This window comes from Pipra filicauda, unplaced genomic scaffold (assembly GCF_003945595.2).
Source record: "Pipra filicauda isolate LSUMZ 115617 unplaced genomic scaffold, ASM394559v2 scaffold74_size2892960_pilon, whole genome shotgun sequence".
Taxonomy (NCBI): domain Eukaryota; kingdom Metazoa; phylum Chordata; class Aves; order Passeriformes; family Pipridae; genus Pipra; species Pipra filicauda.
In genome coordinates this window covers 2,056,893-2,072,194 of record NW_024104920.1, presented here as the reverse complement: position 1 = coordinate 2,072,194, position 15,302 = coordinate 2,056,893, and the positions used below count along the sequence as shown (strand labels likewise).

Below are 15,302 nucleotides of genomic sequence, written 5' to 3'. Positions count from 1 at the left end.
CCATTGAAATCCAGCTGCTTAACACTAGGCATGGCATCTTGCTAGCTAGGCACACCCCTCAAGTACAAAATACCAGTGGCAAGAAAATGGGACAGAAACACGAGCCAGGGGCTCCAGTCAGGCCCTTGGTGGCAGCAGGTGGGCAGCAGGCAGGCAGAGCTGTTTTGGGGGTGGCTGCAGGAGGTCACTGCTCTCCTCTGTCAGCACTGCCCAGGCAGACACAGCAGGGCAGTTAACTGATGATTATCTTGTTGATCTATGGTCTAGAGAGAAAGAGACTCCTCCCAGGTTTTTCTGTCACTGAAGTGACTTTATCATACAGCAAAAGGTGCTCTCTACCTTGACTCACCTGCATTTATGACTCACTGACATCAGATTCAGAATTGCTATTTTTGAAGAACAAAGCATTTGAAATTTTACTACCTGCTTAGCAAGCATAGTATAATGTACTAAACACTAAGCTTCTTCTAATGCTATGTATGCTCAGTAATGGTATGTATGCCATTGCTGCAGAAGAGTAAGTCAATGGCCATTAATTCAGATTGCAGTTATGTATGGTATCTTCTTTTAACCACAAGTACATCACTTATATTAACTCAAAGGAATCCAAATGACCAACTACTTAACCACTAAAATTATCCACCCAGAAAGAAGCAAAAAATAAAATAATTCAAAGAACAGAACAGTCAAATCACAAGGGCAAGCAAAGACTTTTATCTCAGAATATTGAAACTAGGTCTAGCTGCACCATTCAACAATCTATTATAGTTAAAACATAGGGGGTAAAGAGTTTTAAAAATTGTTAATTTCTATGATCTGCATTGATATACTTACCTTCAAACCTTGGTTCCTCCAAAACAGGCACTATAACCCTCAATGCATTTAAGGGATTTTCTTGCATTGCATTTTATTTTTCTTTTTTTTCATAAAATTTGGTTTTCTGTTTTAAATTCTAGGTTTTCACATTTTAAAACTAAGCACCAAATTAAATAATTCCTTGTTTTCTCCATGAGGGACTAACCTCTTTTCCCATCAACTTAAGCAGACATTATATCAAGCACTGCCGAATCCAATCCCGTTCTGTAACATCTCAGTATTATCGTTCATTAAACAATGCTAAACTATTAGCAGTCCCACGGACTTTATGGGACTGCCAACAGAGTAGTGTAATACACAATGTACAGACACAAAGTCTGTCCCTAAAAATAAGCTGGCTTTGAGTCAGTACAGCAGAAATTCAACATATAATTCTATATACATGTCATGACAAGTAAAGAATGTGTAACTAAAAGAGTTGATCTCCAAAGTACCTGGGGTTCTTGTCTTGGAAAAGATGTACTTAGGGTTGAACTTCATGTTTTATAAATAAGACATCCACTCTGATAGGAACACTAGCTGTACTAAACACGTGCTTGCATTTCCACAGGGCCACAGCAACAATGGGAAAAGCTGGGATACAAAACAAAGAATGAAATTTTGGCAAAGCTATGACATTCTATCTTCCTCACATTGCAGAGAGGAGAAAGGAATATCTGAATAAAATAAACATCCAGGATCTCCTGTCAGCAAAACAGGAAAATATCCTTAAGGAATACAACCAAGAGTATTACAAGACAGGACTAACAGAGGAAGACACACATTGCCACAGTAACAACATTACACAGACTTTAACAGTTTTGTGCCATAGGAAGTCTATAACATTTCAGTTCATTATGATTCCCCATGCATCCCTTAAGAGCCTCAAAGCTCATAAAAATGATGTGTCATATTTTGATACTTCTGCTAAACATGAGCTTTGTTATTGTCAGCGTTTAAACCCAATACAATCCACAGTTCTTACTGAGATATCTGATTAAATTTCTAATATTCATGAACTAAAATTTTAATATTGAATGCTCAAAATGATTTAAATCTTTTGACGTAATGGAACATAAGTCATTTAGTGTCAAGTGGAAGGCAGATTCTTTATTATAGCATTAATTATTTGGGATATTAGCATTAATTTCTTTCTCTAGCAGAATTAAATGGAATTCAAAACAGTGTGAATTTATGAATAGTCCACAATATAATTATTTCTATATTATCCCTGCAGCACTAGCAGTAAGACTGCCTACAGACCTGAAAACGTAAAGGAAGAAGATTGATCATCAATATCTCTTTTACTCTTTTTTCTGAAAGACAGAAAAGGTGAAGCTCAGTATGTTTACACTCTAAATGGCTTACACTCCTTTTTGAGGTAAAAATACACATCTTTATACCTATAAATGCAACCTACATATTTTTGTATTCAACATGCAATGATTAAAGGAAAGCACACTTAAGCAAGATATACCGTAGCCAACCTCTTTTACAATTCAAACAAAAACATTCTTAATTAAAACCACAAAGCTGTAAAAATAGCAGGGACTTTAAAAAATACTTCTTAGCTTACATTTCTAAAGCTGCTACATCCACAGGATTTCAAGTTCTGGTAGGAAGGACTAATTAAAGATACAAACATGGTATGTTTTTTCCAGCACCTAAATGGTACGAATTTTTAATTCACTTATGCTACAGGTATAGCCAGACAGTATTGTTAACAAAAGTAATTCACAACTATAAATAAATACAACAACAGTCATGAAAAACTGTTCTTTGCAGACCATTTGAGTCAGTTACCAGAGCACTAGATATTGACAGACCACAATATAGCATAATAGTCCAGTACAAAACATGCAAAAATCATTATATACAGGTTTTTGCCCAACTTTGCAGGACTTATTCAGTCTAGTTAAACCAGAAACAGCTGGTCAACTAAGACTGTTTATTTTTAAAGTTACAACAGCCGAGGTTATAAAGAAACTGAAGAAACCATCTGCCACTCATTGCCCCTGTTCACAGCCCAATTACACAGGTGTCAGCTCCTGTCCCTGCACTCCAGAGCTGAACTACCATGGGGTGTTTGTATCATCACTGACTGATAGTGCTAAAACGAAATGAAAAAAAAAAAAAAAAATCAGTGAATAAAGGGCTTGCTTTCAACCTAAAAAATACCCAAAACCTATCCTTCTGGTTTTGCTGAGTTTTTTTCTAAAAACACTGAAAGCATCTAAAACATATACATCTTTAAGTGACCAGACAAAGTCCAACTACCTTTTCTTTTTATTGCTACCATTTGGCAAACGATTTTTCAATCTAAAATTATCAATTAAATTTTCAACCAACACTAAATGTATTTTAAATGAAAACCCAAAGGATGCTTGTAAAAACAAAACGAAAAAAACCCCTGAACTCAAATCCCAGAAAAAGTCTGCATTAAGTTTTGCTAAGACAGGTGGTAGCATGCATTTGCAGCAGCCCAAGTCTTCTGTGGTGGAATCCAGAATCCTTGACATGTCATCATTCAAGACCTGTCAAATTTGATAACACTCTGTGTGTGTCTGGAGGGACACCATCGATTCAGGGAAATGAACATGTCGTTTGTTGTCATGACAGCTATCAAAATTCAGCCCGAGAGCATATCATAGAGCCACATATCTCTCATTCGGCATTAAAAGGTTGAAAAATACTTTCCTTGTCTTCATCTGAAACATCATTAGGATGTCAACCAAGAATTCAGTTCCCTTGGAACAGCGGTAGCCCAGGATGGCACTGGGAGCCAAGTCCAACACAACAGATGTGGGAGAAAACAAGTGCGATGGATACACTGCTACTGTAAGAACAGGAAGGAAAAACCTTGCAGCCAAGGTACTCTGAGCATGTTCCTATTGCATTAAAACCAAGAGGTCAGTACGATCGATGCTTGGAACCCCCCTCCTCTGGTATTGGTGCCAGGGTTTGCTAAACAGGAGGCTTAATTTATTGCTGTTCCTTGAAATGTTTTATTAGCCCAGAATGCCCTAAAAAATTCAGAGTAATACACCAGTTTTACTCTCCACATACAGAGTAAGTTTTAATAGGATTTAGTGTTCCTGTTCTCTCCTAAAACTGTGAAGGGATGTGGTGGGTTGACCTTGGCTGAACACCAGGTGCCCACCCAGATGCTCTATCACTCTCCTTCCCATCCAGACAGGGGAGAGAGTAAGATGGAAAACAACTTGTAGGTTGGGATAAGGCAGTTTATTACAGCAAAAGCTTGTGTGTGCAAAAGTGAAGTGAAAGATAGCAGGGTTTATTCTCTGCTTCCCATCAGCAGCGATGGTCAGCTACTCCCAAGAAGCAGGGCTTCAGCATGGGTGACGGTTCCTCAGCAGGCAGCCATTGGAGACAGTGAACGCCTGCCTTCCTGCTCCTTGCCTTAGCTTTTAGATCTGAGTTGACATCATATGGTATGGAATACCCCTTTGGTCAGTTTGGGTCAGCTGGCCTACTTGGGTCTCCTCCCAGGATCTTGCCCTCAACTGGGGAAAGAATGTTACAGCACTGATGCTGTGCTCAGTAGCAACCAAAACACTAGTGTGTTATCAACACCCTGCTAGCCACCAATGCAAAGCACAGCACTGTGAGGGCTACTATGGGGAAATGAACTCCATCTCAGCCAGACCCAATACAAGGGACCACTCATGAATTACTTTATTTTACTATATAGTTAACTTAATTGGTATACAAAAAGAATTATTTCAGGCAGGATGAGTTATAAAATCCCAGTATGTTTCATTTATAGTTTGTATGCTTAAAGAACACCACCACTCCTTTCCAAACCTTCCCACTCTGCAAATTCTAATCTTATTTTGAAGAAAAGGTTCTAAAACAGTCACAGAGTCATAGAATATACTGAGTTGGAAAGGACCCACAAGGATCATCAAGTCCTATGCAGGATACTGCAAGAATCACACCATGTGCCTGAGAGTGTTGTCCAAACACTACTTGAACTAAGACAAGCTTGGTGCTGTGACCACTTCCCTGGGGAGCCTGTTCCTGAACCACCCTCTGGGTGAAGAATCTTTTTCCTGACATCTAACGTAAACCTCCCCTGACTCAGCTTCCTGCTGTTTCCTTGAGGCCTGTCACTGGTCACACGACCAGGGGGACTCCATTTCTCCTCACGAAGATGTTGAAGACCGCAATGAGGTCTCCCCTCAATCTTCTCTTCTCCAGGCTGTCACAAACTTGGTCACAAACCAAGTGACCTCAGTCGCTCCTCAAAAGGCTTCCCCTCCAGAGACCCTTTACCATCCTCATGGCTCCCCTTTAGATGCTGTTCAATGATTTTTTGAAAATAATATAAATAAGGACAATATAGTTAAATCCAAAGAGAAATGAACTAATTTTTTTTTCAAAAGCTTACTTCTATTTTCTTAAAAATAAAACAGATTTTTTAAATGTTGCTCTGCTAGCAGAACCAAGAATCCCACCCCAGCATGAGCAAAAAGCACCTGTTTTTGCTAACCCTCCTCCCATTCTCCTAGAGGGTCTGATGGCTCCTCCATATTTACACAGAGCTGATCCGGTCTAACTTGCAGGGAAAGACAGCCAAGAGACAGCAATCAGCTAAAAGCAGCTTCTCACTCTGTAAGAGGACATGACCCTGTGTCAGGAGGAGCGTCTGCAGCCTCTATCTTCTTGCTAAACTTCAGTACCTGCTTTCACACTCCTGTCACTTCTCTTTACTAAGGCCCTTATAAATACTGTACCACTTCTAAAATGCAGAAACTTCAAATGTCTCAGAAGTCTAAAAACTGTTTTTAGTTTATTACTAAATAAGTAATAAACTGGAGCCTGCTCATTTATTTTTAGTAGTTGATCCATCTCAGTTAATCAGCACAGCTCTGGTACAGCAAACACCATCCACATCACCTCCAAGCACCACACAACAGATATCTCTGAAGCGACAGAGGAAACCAGCACCCCACCTATCCAAATGGCACAACCTGCTGAAACACAACAGTCAAGAGTTACTATCTAACTGTATTTCTCCAATTTTTAATTAAAAATCTTCTTTGAAATAAAGTTTGCATTTCATTAATTTAAAAAAAAAAAGGAGATTGCCTAAGTTACTACCTGATTTTTTAAATATACCACACATATAATTTTTGTCTAATGAATTTTCAGCTATATTCTATCTGTGGTAGATCTCACTATCTGTTTTCGTATCTATTTCCATGGTTGTGTGTACTCTGCAGACACTATCTTAGATGAGTTGAGGAAAACTGGATCAAGTTTCTTCAGTCTAGATTAAAAACACACCTGTATGGCATTTAATTTTGCATCTGTACTTTGGCATGACTGTAAGAGAGAAGCAACACTTGAGAATTCGGGGATCTGCCAAGAGTCTCAGCATGTTCACCACACTGTCTGTTCCACTGAATAATCAATAGCAGTTACATATCACCATATTAATACTTGTTAATGAGATCAGGACCAAAACCAGTACAACAAATCTACAGAGTGAAAAAGCCTCTAAGCTTTTTTCTACTTTGTTTCTACAACTGTGATCAAATACTGGCTATACCAGCATGCCTGGTAACAGTAACAGACGTTTTTCTTAGCATGAGTATTTCTAAAACTTTACTGACACCAGGGTTTTGTCCATAGCTGCATTAATTTAAAATGCAATAGGCTGCTATTCTCTAATCAAGATTTATTCCTCTGCACCTGAATTCTTAAAATTTACAATACTCTATTAAAGCTTAAAAACATACACTGACAGGCCACCTCACTGCACACAAAATTATTATTTGTGCTGGGTTTAAAATATGAACTCACTTCATTAAAGGTGAGAAACAAATTAATTTGTTGTGTCACATATATTTAATGGAATATAAAAATATGTATTTCATATTTCAATGCACCTCCAATTTACTCATGTCATTAGCATTTATGAAACAATTAAGAATCCTTACGATGGGGGAAAAAAGATTATTCCAAGAAAAAAAAACAAACCCAAAACAAACAAACAAAAAAACAACCAGAAACCAAACAAACAAAAACACCAACCAACCAAACAAAAACCAAAACAACAACAAAAAAACAAACACCAAACTTAACACTTGGAAGAATTACTTTACCCACCACTGAATGGAGCAACGGTTTAATTGGCAAGACACTGATGACTACATTACTATGAGAAAACTAATGGGCCTGATTAATTTACAAGAAAAATTTAAATTGGAACTAGCTTAAACTGAAAAAAGCCTAAAGATTCCTGCACCAACATTCATAAGTTTGCAAAGCAAAACAAACAGAAAAGTAATTTTTCGAAACATGTATCGGGGGCTCATGTATTAGCTTTTTCAAAAGACTGGACACTGGTGCACAGGTTAAATGATTAGTGCAGGCCTCACTTCTGTGCTTAAGGAGGAAGACACAATGCTATTTTCCACATTACAAACACCATCCCAGCTCTCTCTGAAGGTTTTCTACTTCAGGAACTAATAAGAATTCTTGACTTTCACTCCATCAAAACTATTGTTCTGCAACACTTCTGTATACCTAGTAAATACACGAATAAAGGCATATTGCCTGTAAGTTTATTATTTCATTAGAAGCAGAAAGCAGCTCTCCTGCAGAGTGCCTCAACACTCTGCCTCTTCAACACACCAGATGACCTACTCTGGGGGAGCAGTGTGTCCAGAGATGAGCACCCAGCACCTTACGCCCGGTCTGACTAAACTAACCAAAACAGGGCAGCATCCGGTTGCACAGTTTTCAGCTATCTAAAAACTTCGAACACCTCTAATAAATCCGCACCAGCAATCCTCCTTCCTCAAAACACAGTGGGGATGGGGGGTTGGGAATACCCGCGTCTTAGAAACCATCAGTCTCTTGATACAAACAGAAAATATTTTTCTAGAACAATCGCTTTGGATTCAAAGTTGCCTTGGTTTGGATTTCAAACCTGCGGCAAGTAAGTTGATACAGTACCTGTCTCCATGAGTCTGGAAGCAGCTTTTATGCTCAAGGAGCATGAAAAATGCAGATACTCCATGTAGTTTTACTGCTGCTCAAGACCACAACCAGCAAACAAAGCTATCTGGGTATCACTTTTTGAGTCGTTCCTATTATAGTTTCTACTATAACAGGAAAGCCATGAGCGCTGCAAAGGATTAACATACCAACAGCAACACAAGGCATAAGAAACAAAGGCTGGAAAAGAAGTAGACGTCACTGACCTCGTCTCTCTTTACCTAATAGAAGATGCGAGGTGACACATAAGAGAACAAACACTTTCCTTACGCTTCCAGATTGCTAGCCAGAAAACTAAAGAAAAGAGAGGAAGAGGAGATAACAAATACCCTTTTCACTGTGGTAAGAAGGCAAAGGTTGAAGTTTTAAATTTATCATATATTCAGTAGTAAAGATGTAATAACAAGGATCATCCAGACAATCAAGGACTAACCCTGCTGTTGGTTTCAGGAAAATATAGCAAAAAAGAGTTTGTGTATCATTGTATCACAACAGCAATTAGAAATGTCACCTGGTAGAAGTAGGAGGCAAATACAATAGCTAATGTTGTAATGACAGAACAACAGCAATAAGAGCTAACATTATAGTGAATCTGTATCTGTTTCATGGCCTATATAAAAATATTTGCTAATTACAGCCTTGCTCTTCGTGGTACAGGTGTCTTCTATGGCTACATTTATTCACTGTTCCCAAAAGTGACATCTTTTGTCAAAGTCGTAAGAAGAAAGTCAATTACAAAGACAAAGCGATCTGCTTAACTCCTTAAACTGACATTGGTGAGATAGAGGATTTCAATTTCCAGAGTTGTGAAATCAGGCAACAACATTACTTTACTTCAGAGGTTAAAATCCTAAAAATTAAAACACAGTGCCATTAACATCATCTATATGGTGCTGACTGCTTCAGATTCCTAAAAAGCAGTGGTAAAACAAGTACTTTCAAACAGAAATTCTTCATAATCTCCTACCCAGTGAGCCCTTTCAAATTCCTCCATATTAAGTTCCCAGTCCAAACTCCCGATGATACAAACCACGCGTGGTTAGGCCATGAAAATTTGTTTTTACAAAGGCCAATACCGTGTTTCATAAAAGCAAGTCTAATTCTCCCACGTTGAGCGTCTAGAACAGTAGCAGTATGTTCCTCAGAAACAAAAATTGCTTCACGGGAAGGAGAAGAAACATTGTTCAAGCTAGAAACGTTTTAAATTCTTCCCGACGTTAAGTCACCATTCAACTTTTAAAGTAACAAAAGGTTTCACTTCGTGTAACAAAAACAAGGCAAATCCGAGTTAAATGCTGCACGGAATTCACGGAATAACCCTGACGCACGCAGAGGGACACATTCACTGCAAAAAAACAACCGTGGGTGATGTTAACATGGGAACTAGAGCCGAGAGGCACTCACGAATAGCCAGTCGCAGGTCAGACCTGAATTACAAATCTGAATCCCGATCTGACAACCTGATCTGAGGTGGGCCACAGCGCCTACCCTGCCACCGAGGGGTAGCTGTTAGCCTGGGCACATTTTTAATTAAAAAACAGGACGAACTCCAGTAATTTTCTTCCCAAAACACCCAGGGATGCGCTTCACTGAACAGTCAGTACAAAAGGTGTAATTTTACCCTACAAAATGTAATTTTACCTTCATATCCTTTCTGCCATCGACCGGGGCCATAGCGCACTGCGCTCCTCGAGAACACCCCCGGCCTCAGCTCTACTAAAGTCGCAAGTCGGGGACGGAGAGAAAAAAGAACCAGTCCGCGTCCCCTCCGCAGCCCAGGGTGCCCGCCCGCCGGTCCCCGTGCGGGGCGGCGGCGCTCCCGCTCTCGCCCGGGAAACTTTCCGGTTGCGCCGCGCTCCGGCCGGGAGGCGCTGCCCGCCTTCCTCCGCCGCTGCCCCCGCGGTCGCCGGATACGCCGTCTCCATTCTCCAGAGTCCCACAGGGGGTGGGGTGGGGGGGTATCCCGGCCCGGCGCTGCCCCCCGGCCGAGCGGCGGGCGGCACAAAGCAGCGGCTGTCACACACACACACAGGAGCAGCAACTCGGGAGGATGAGGAGGAGCCGCCCCCGAGCCCCCCCCGCAGCTGGACGTGGCACACAAACACCTCCTCCCGCTCCGGGCCCCCCGTGACGCCCCGGCAGGTACCGGCCCCCCCGTCCGCGAGGTGGCCGCGGAGCCTCGGCCGCCCAGGTGACACCCGCCCTCCCCCGCTCGCGGCGTCCCTTCCCCGCGTCGCCCCCCGTGACCGCCACAAGTTTGCGGCGGGCCCCGGCCCCCGCCCCGGCCCCATCCCCGTCCCGCCCGAGGCCGCGCTCACCTCCTGCCGGCCGGCGGGGAGCGGAGCGGGGCGGGCGGTGGCGGGGAGGCTCCCAGCCCAGGCGGGCTCCGCTTCTTTGTCTCCTCGGTGGCGCCCGCTCGCTCCCCCCTCCGCTTCCCTCTGCCCTTCCCCGGGCGGATGCGGGCCGCGTCCTCCGAGAGGGGCCGGCTGGCTCCCCCCCTTCCCGTTCCTCCTCCTCCTCCTGCGCTCTTCGCCGGACGCGTCCAAGGCCCTGGCCCTCGGCAGGGGCAGCGACGGCGGCAGCTCCGCTCCCTGCCTTCCCTCTGCCTGCTGCGCCCGGCGGCGGCGGCGGCCCCTCCCCCGCGAACCGCCCGCCCCCCCGGCACAGGCACAGCCCCCGCCCTCGCCCTGCCCTTCCTGCCGCTGCCGCTGCCGGGATCGCGCGGGAGGAGCTCCCCGGGTTCTCCCTCGCGCGGCGGGAGGGCCGCTGCTCCCCGCCCCACTGCAGGAAGGACGGGTAGGGACGGCCCGGGCGGCTCCTTCCCCTCTGCGGCAGGACCACTCCGGGACCGCGGGGCGGGGCAAAGGGGGCCCTGCCCGGCAGAAGCGCCCTGCCACCTCCTCTGTCCCTTCACGGTCCCCTTCCAGCCGCGTGAGACCCGGCACTCCCGGGGAAGCTGCCCCGCTGGGAGCGGAAGCGCCCACGGAAAGTACTGGCGAGCGCTTGAAGAACTGGGGATGGGGAGGCGCGCGCGCCCCTGGCCGGGCCGGGGGGAGCGCCCCGGGGCGGGGCCGCGCCAGGGATGGCCCCCGAGCTGCCACGGACCAGGGCGCGGAGCCGCTGCCGCCGGGGAATTTCCAGCCGTGGTATCGGGGCGCCTCCACCGCCCCTCGGCCGCGGGGCGCCCGCAACCCCCGCTGTTCCCGGCTCCTCTCTCCGTTCCCGCCCCGGGACGAAGTTTCAGCCTCAGCGCCCCGCGTATCAACGGGGTCGGTCAGTGGTTGGTAATCCGGGTGCTCGGTATGTACCTGCTCAGGTGCTGTGCCCCCATGAAAGGGCGGCGGGGACGGCAGCCACTCCAAGCCACAGAATCACAGAATATCCTGAGTTGGAAGGGACCCACAAGGATCATCGAGTCCAACTTTTAGCCCAGCACGGGACCATCTTAAAGAGTACATACCATGTGCCTGAGAGCGTTGTCCAAATGTTACTTGAACTCTTATCAGGCTTGGTGCTGTGACCACTTCCCTGGGGAGCCTCTTCCTGTGCCCAACCACCCTCTGGGTGGAGAACTTTTTTCTACTATCTAACCTAAACCATCCCTGACACAACTTGAGGTCATTCCCTCGGGTAAGCAACCCTTTTCTTCCAAAATAGAGCCTCATACCTGGGCTTATGGCTGGTCCAGGCAGCCCCCTGCACCCCTCCACGAATGGATAAACATGGCAGGCAGGAGACCCCATGGTCGCCCTAGTCTCCAGTTGAATGGCCACTGTGCCAGCCAAGCCATTGGCCTTGGGCCTGCCGGCCCCCGTGCCTTCCCCAGGGCACACTGTCCCCTCCAGGAGTGTCCCTGGGCTGTGGGAAAAGGGAAGGATCATCCCTCTGGAGTAACCTGGAGAGTTCGAATTATAAACCAGTGCTGTGGGGGTGGTGACGGGGAAACTGCTCAGAAACGTTGTAAAACCATTAACCCTTCACAGCCTGGCAGCTTCCCGGAAGAGTAGGCTGGCACGTTACCCATATTGCTTTAGCCTCTCCTCAGGAGACATTTCCTGGCTTGGGTGCCAAGGCTAAGCAACACCACCTTTTCCAAATCCAAAATAAAGTCAGCAGCCCCACTGTCTTATTTTCTCTGACCAAGCCAAAGCTATCAGGGAGATCTTGGGACAAAGACTTTATACTCTCTAAATATGATGAGTAAAAAATGTGTGCTTGGCAATCTTTCCATGCTCCTGCTTAAAATAGCTCAAATAACTCCTCAAATAACTCCTCAAATAAAATCCTCAAATAACTCCCTCTTCCCTATGTTAACTTTTACAAATTCTTGCAGCATTTAAATGATGGTTTGGGAAGCCCCAAGCACCTTACACATGCCTGTGAGATAAACCTGAAAGGGAAATGCGGCCACTTTTACTTCCAAAAAAGACTTGCATGTACCTCAAGGAGGAACAGAAAGCCCCTTTCCTGTCTTTTTTGTGCATGCATTTGACTTTGACTGAAAGAGGTGTTAATCTTCCTTTCGAAACAATAATCTGACCATGATTTTTTAGAGCTGGAAAATATCTGGGGTCCCTGCTGGCTCTGCCTCACAGCATGGTCAGGCCTCACTCCAGCCTGCAGAGGCTTAGGCTGAATTTAAATGGAATCGGTCATCCAAGGACTTTCAGATAAAAGTCTCTGTTGTTTCTGGAACATAATGCACTGTGGGAGTGATAAAGGAGAGGTGAATTGTCCCGCTCTCCTTTGCATTCATAATACACAGATTTCAGTCTCAGTTTTGTCCCTTCTTACCACACCCTTGCAGACAGTAAACCCTCCACTTTGTTGTTTTCCATACAGTGCTGTTGAGTTGAGGATGTCCAAGGAAAGGTGACATGAACCCTGCAAGGTTCCCAGGCTGTTAGACCTCCAAAAGTGTTTGAAACCATAAGCCACTGAGTGAGCAGTAGATCTCAAAGCTTTCTAGATATCTGAAAAAAAGTGATAAAGCGCACCTAACTTCATCAGATTAATGCTAATAGGATTTACAGAAGAAGAATGTTTCAGGGAGGGATTTGGATTAATACATTGTCTTCAGGCAAAGGACTAATTTAAGGACTCTGAAGCATACTGTTGTTAAATATATATATGTTATATGTAAATATAATATTACAAAGCAATCCATTAAAGCTTTTTTTTTACACACTGTGGCTTATGATGAGCAGAAGACACCACAGAAAGGGTTTCCAAGAGTTTGTATGTTGAAAGATATTTTAACTGCCTATCTGCTGAACACATCCTTCCCAGCAAAAGTGACCAACATGTTGCCCTGAATAGTATTTCAAAACACTGAGCCTACTGAAATATTAATGTATGGCTTTTGAAATGTCATAATTAGCTGTTATCTCTGGAATAACTTATTAAGGAGAGCTGGCTGCTTGTGATTTGAGTGAGAATTACATTCTAAATATGAGAAGATGATAAATTTGGGGGAATCTGTACAGAAGTGAAAGCATTACATGATGTGGCAGGCACACTGTTTTGTATAAAGAAAGTAAATATGCAAAGCATGCACTTTTGCATATGCATAAGAGTGGTGCAGTCCTTAGAAAATATATACACAGGAGAGAAGAACAGGAATATTTTTCCCAGCCTAAGGCCATAACTGTATAACAAAAAAATAAAAGAAAAAATTGTTAAGCAATAAAAATATGCAACTGTGTCTTTGGCAGAGAAACAGCCTACCTCATACTGCTGTTTCAAACAGGGTTACTTATAAACACCAAACCCAGAGGTTGTGTGACAGACCTATTTTGCAATTACATAACGGCAGTCAATTCATCTTGATGTTCATATCTTGCACAAGAGGCTAAAAAAATCATATCTTTTGGCTTAAATTTCTTTATTTTTGTTTGCCTTTCTTTTTATATGACTACCCATTTTCTGACCCCCCCATATGATGCTGCTTGTGCTTTGCCACCCACCTGGCAGAACGGTGTCTTCCACAGGATGGACACATGACCATGATCTCTAGCACAGATTCCAGCCTTACAGACCCAAACCACACTAATGTATTTGCACGTGTTGTGGCAAGATGACTACCACCTCCTGGATGCAGCTCCATCCACCCTCTGCACAAATACCTGATCTTTTCTCCAGATGCTCCAGGTTTTATCACCAGCTGCTCTATCTAGAGTATGAGCTAATACCTGCTCCCATAGGACACTGGGAGACATTTTAGTAGGAATGTGAGACAGAAGGACTGGTAAGTTGTTTGTAAATCTGGAAAACACCATTGTCCAGTTCAGAGGTAGACAGTAAAGGTGTTTGGTCACTCTGTGTTAGCCCACTGGGGAGAAAATATACCTAAATCTAAATTAATATAGGTTTGACTCGATGATCTGAGAGGTCTTTTCCAACATAATTGATTTTGTCATTCTGTGATTAACCTGTTTTAAAAATCACTACTCCTGCATTTCAAAACTGCCTTTTAAAAGTATCGATATTCTAATAAATTCCATTTATAAACATGGGATTGTTAATACTGTGCCATAACAAATGGAAAGGTAAAGAAACCCTGGGTATTCCGGGGAAAAAAAGGTGATTTTTAATTCTCTCTAATCTGAAAAAAATGTTGATTTTAATAACACCTTCCAGAAAACTTCCCAGCTTACAACTCAGTTAAGCAGTGTCTGTGTTTTTTCTCTCTCAAAAAAAAATTCTCCTTCTCAAAGGATTTACATCACTACACATCTAGTTTCTGCTTAAAACATGTGCTCAATTACCATGTAGATGAAGGGGAATTACATGACCACTACTAGGGAGAATAGATCCCAAATACTTAGTTACTGCTGAGTCACTTAAGTATACTTGCACTATGATTCTAATTCAGCCTGACGGTAAGGCAGCTGCTTTTCTCACTTACTGCATGGCTGCTGCATCTTCAATGACATTTATGAAAAACGTTGAGGGGAAGAACATGTCCTTAGAGCTCAAAATACATCCAAATTCTTCTATTCAATGGACCAAAGCTCCCCAAAGGTGCTGTAAAACTGCAAGCTAAATCTTTCAGCAGATTGCATTTTACTAGGACAAATTCTATCATTATCTTTTGTAGACAGTTTCTGAGATTCAAAGTATTTATGTAAGGAAAACAAACTGGTGTTTTGGGCTTTGGAAATGTCAGGGCCCTTGATTCTCCTGTTTATTTAAAAGTGGAAGTGTGCTGAGGGACATCTTTTGAACTCTGTTCAAAGGTTAAAACTGATCTTTCATACAGTTTTTAAATTCAAAATACTGCTGTTAAATGTTTTGACTCTGCTGTGTAATCTCCATTTTGCACTTAAATACCAAATTCTGTCCAGAGCTGGCTGTTCTGCACACTGCAGAGACACAGGCATTGCATCTTCCCGCCATGAGGTGCAGCCATTTCAAGG

At 43.5% G+C, this 15,302-nt stretch overlaps 1 protein-coding gene across 2 annotated transcripts in view; it reads right to left on the bottom strand.

Moving 5' to 3' along the window:
• Positions 1-10,516, bottom strand: part of NCK2 (NCK adaptor protein 2) — an 84,935-nt gene extending 74,419 nt beyond the window's left edge. For both annotated transcript variants that reach the window (XM_039389630.1, XM_027731470.2), the window contains exon 1: positions 10,203-10,516. The gene's annotated coding sequence lies outside the window, so the exon portion shown is untranslated. The remainder of the gene's footprint in view (positions 1-10,202) is intronic.
• Between the last annotated feature and the right edge of the window lie 4,786 nt (positions 10,517-15,302).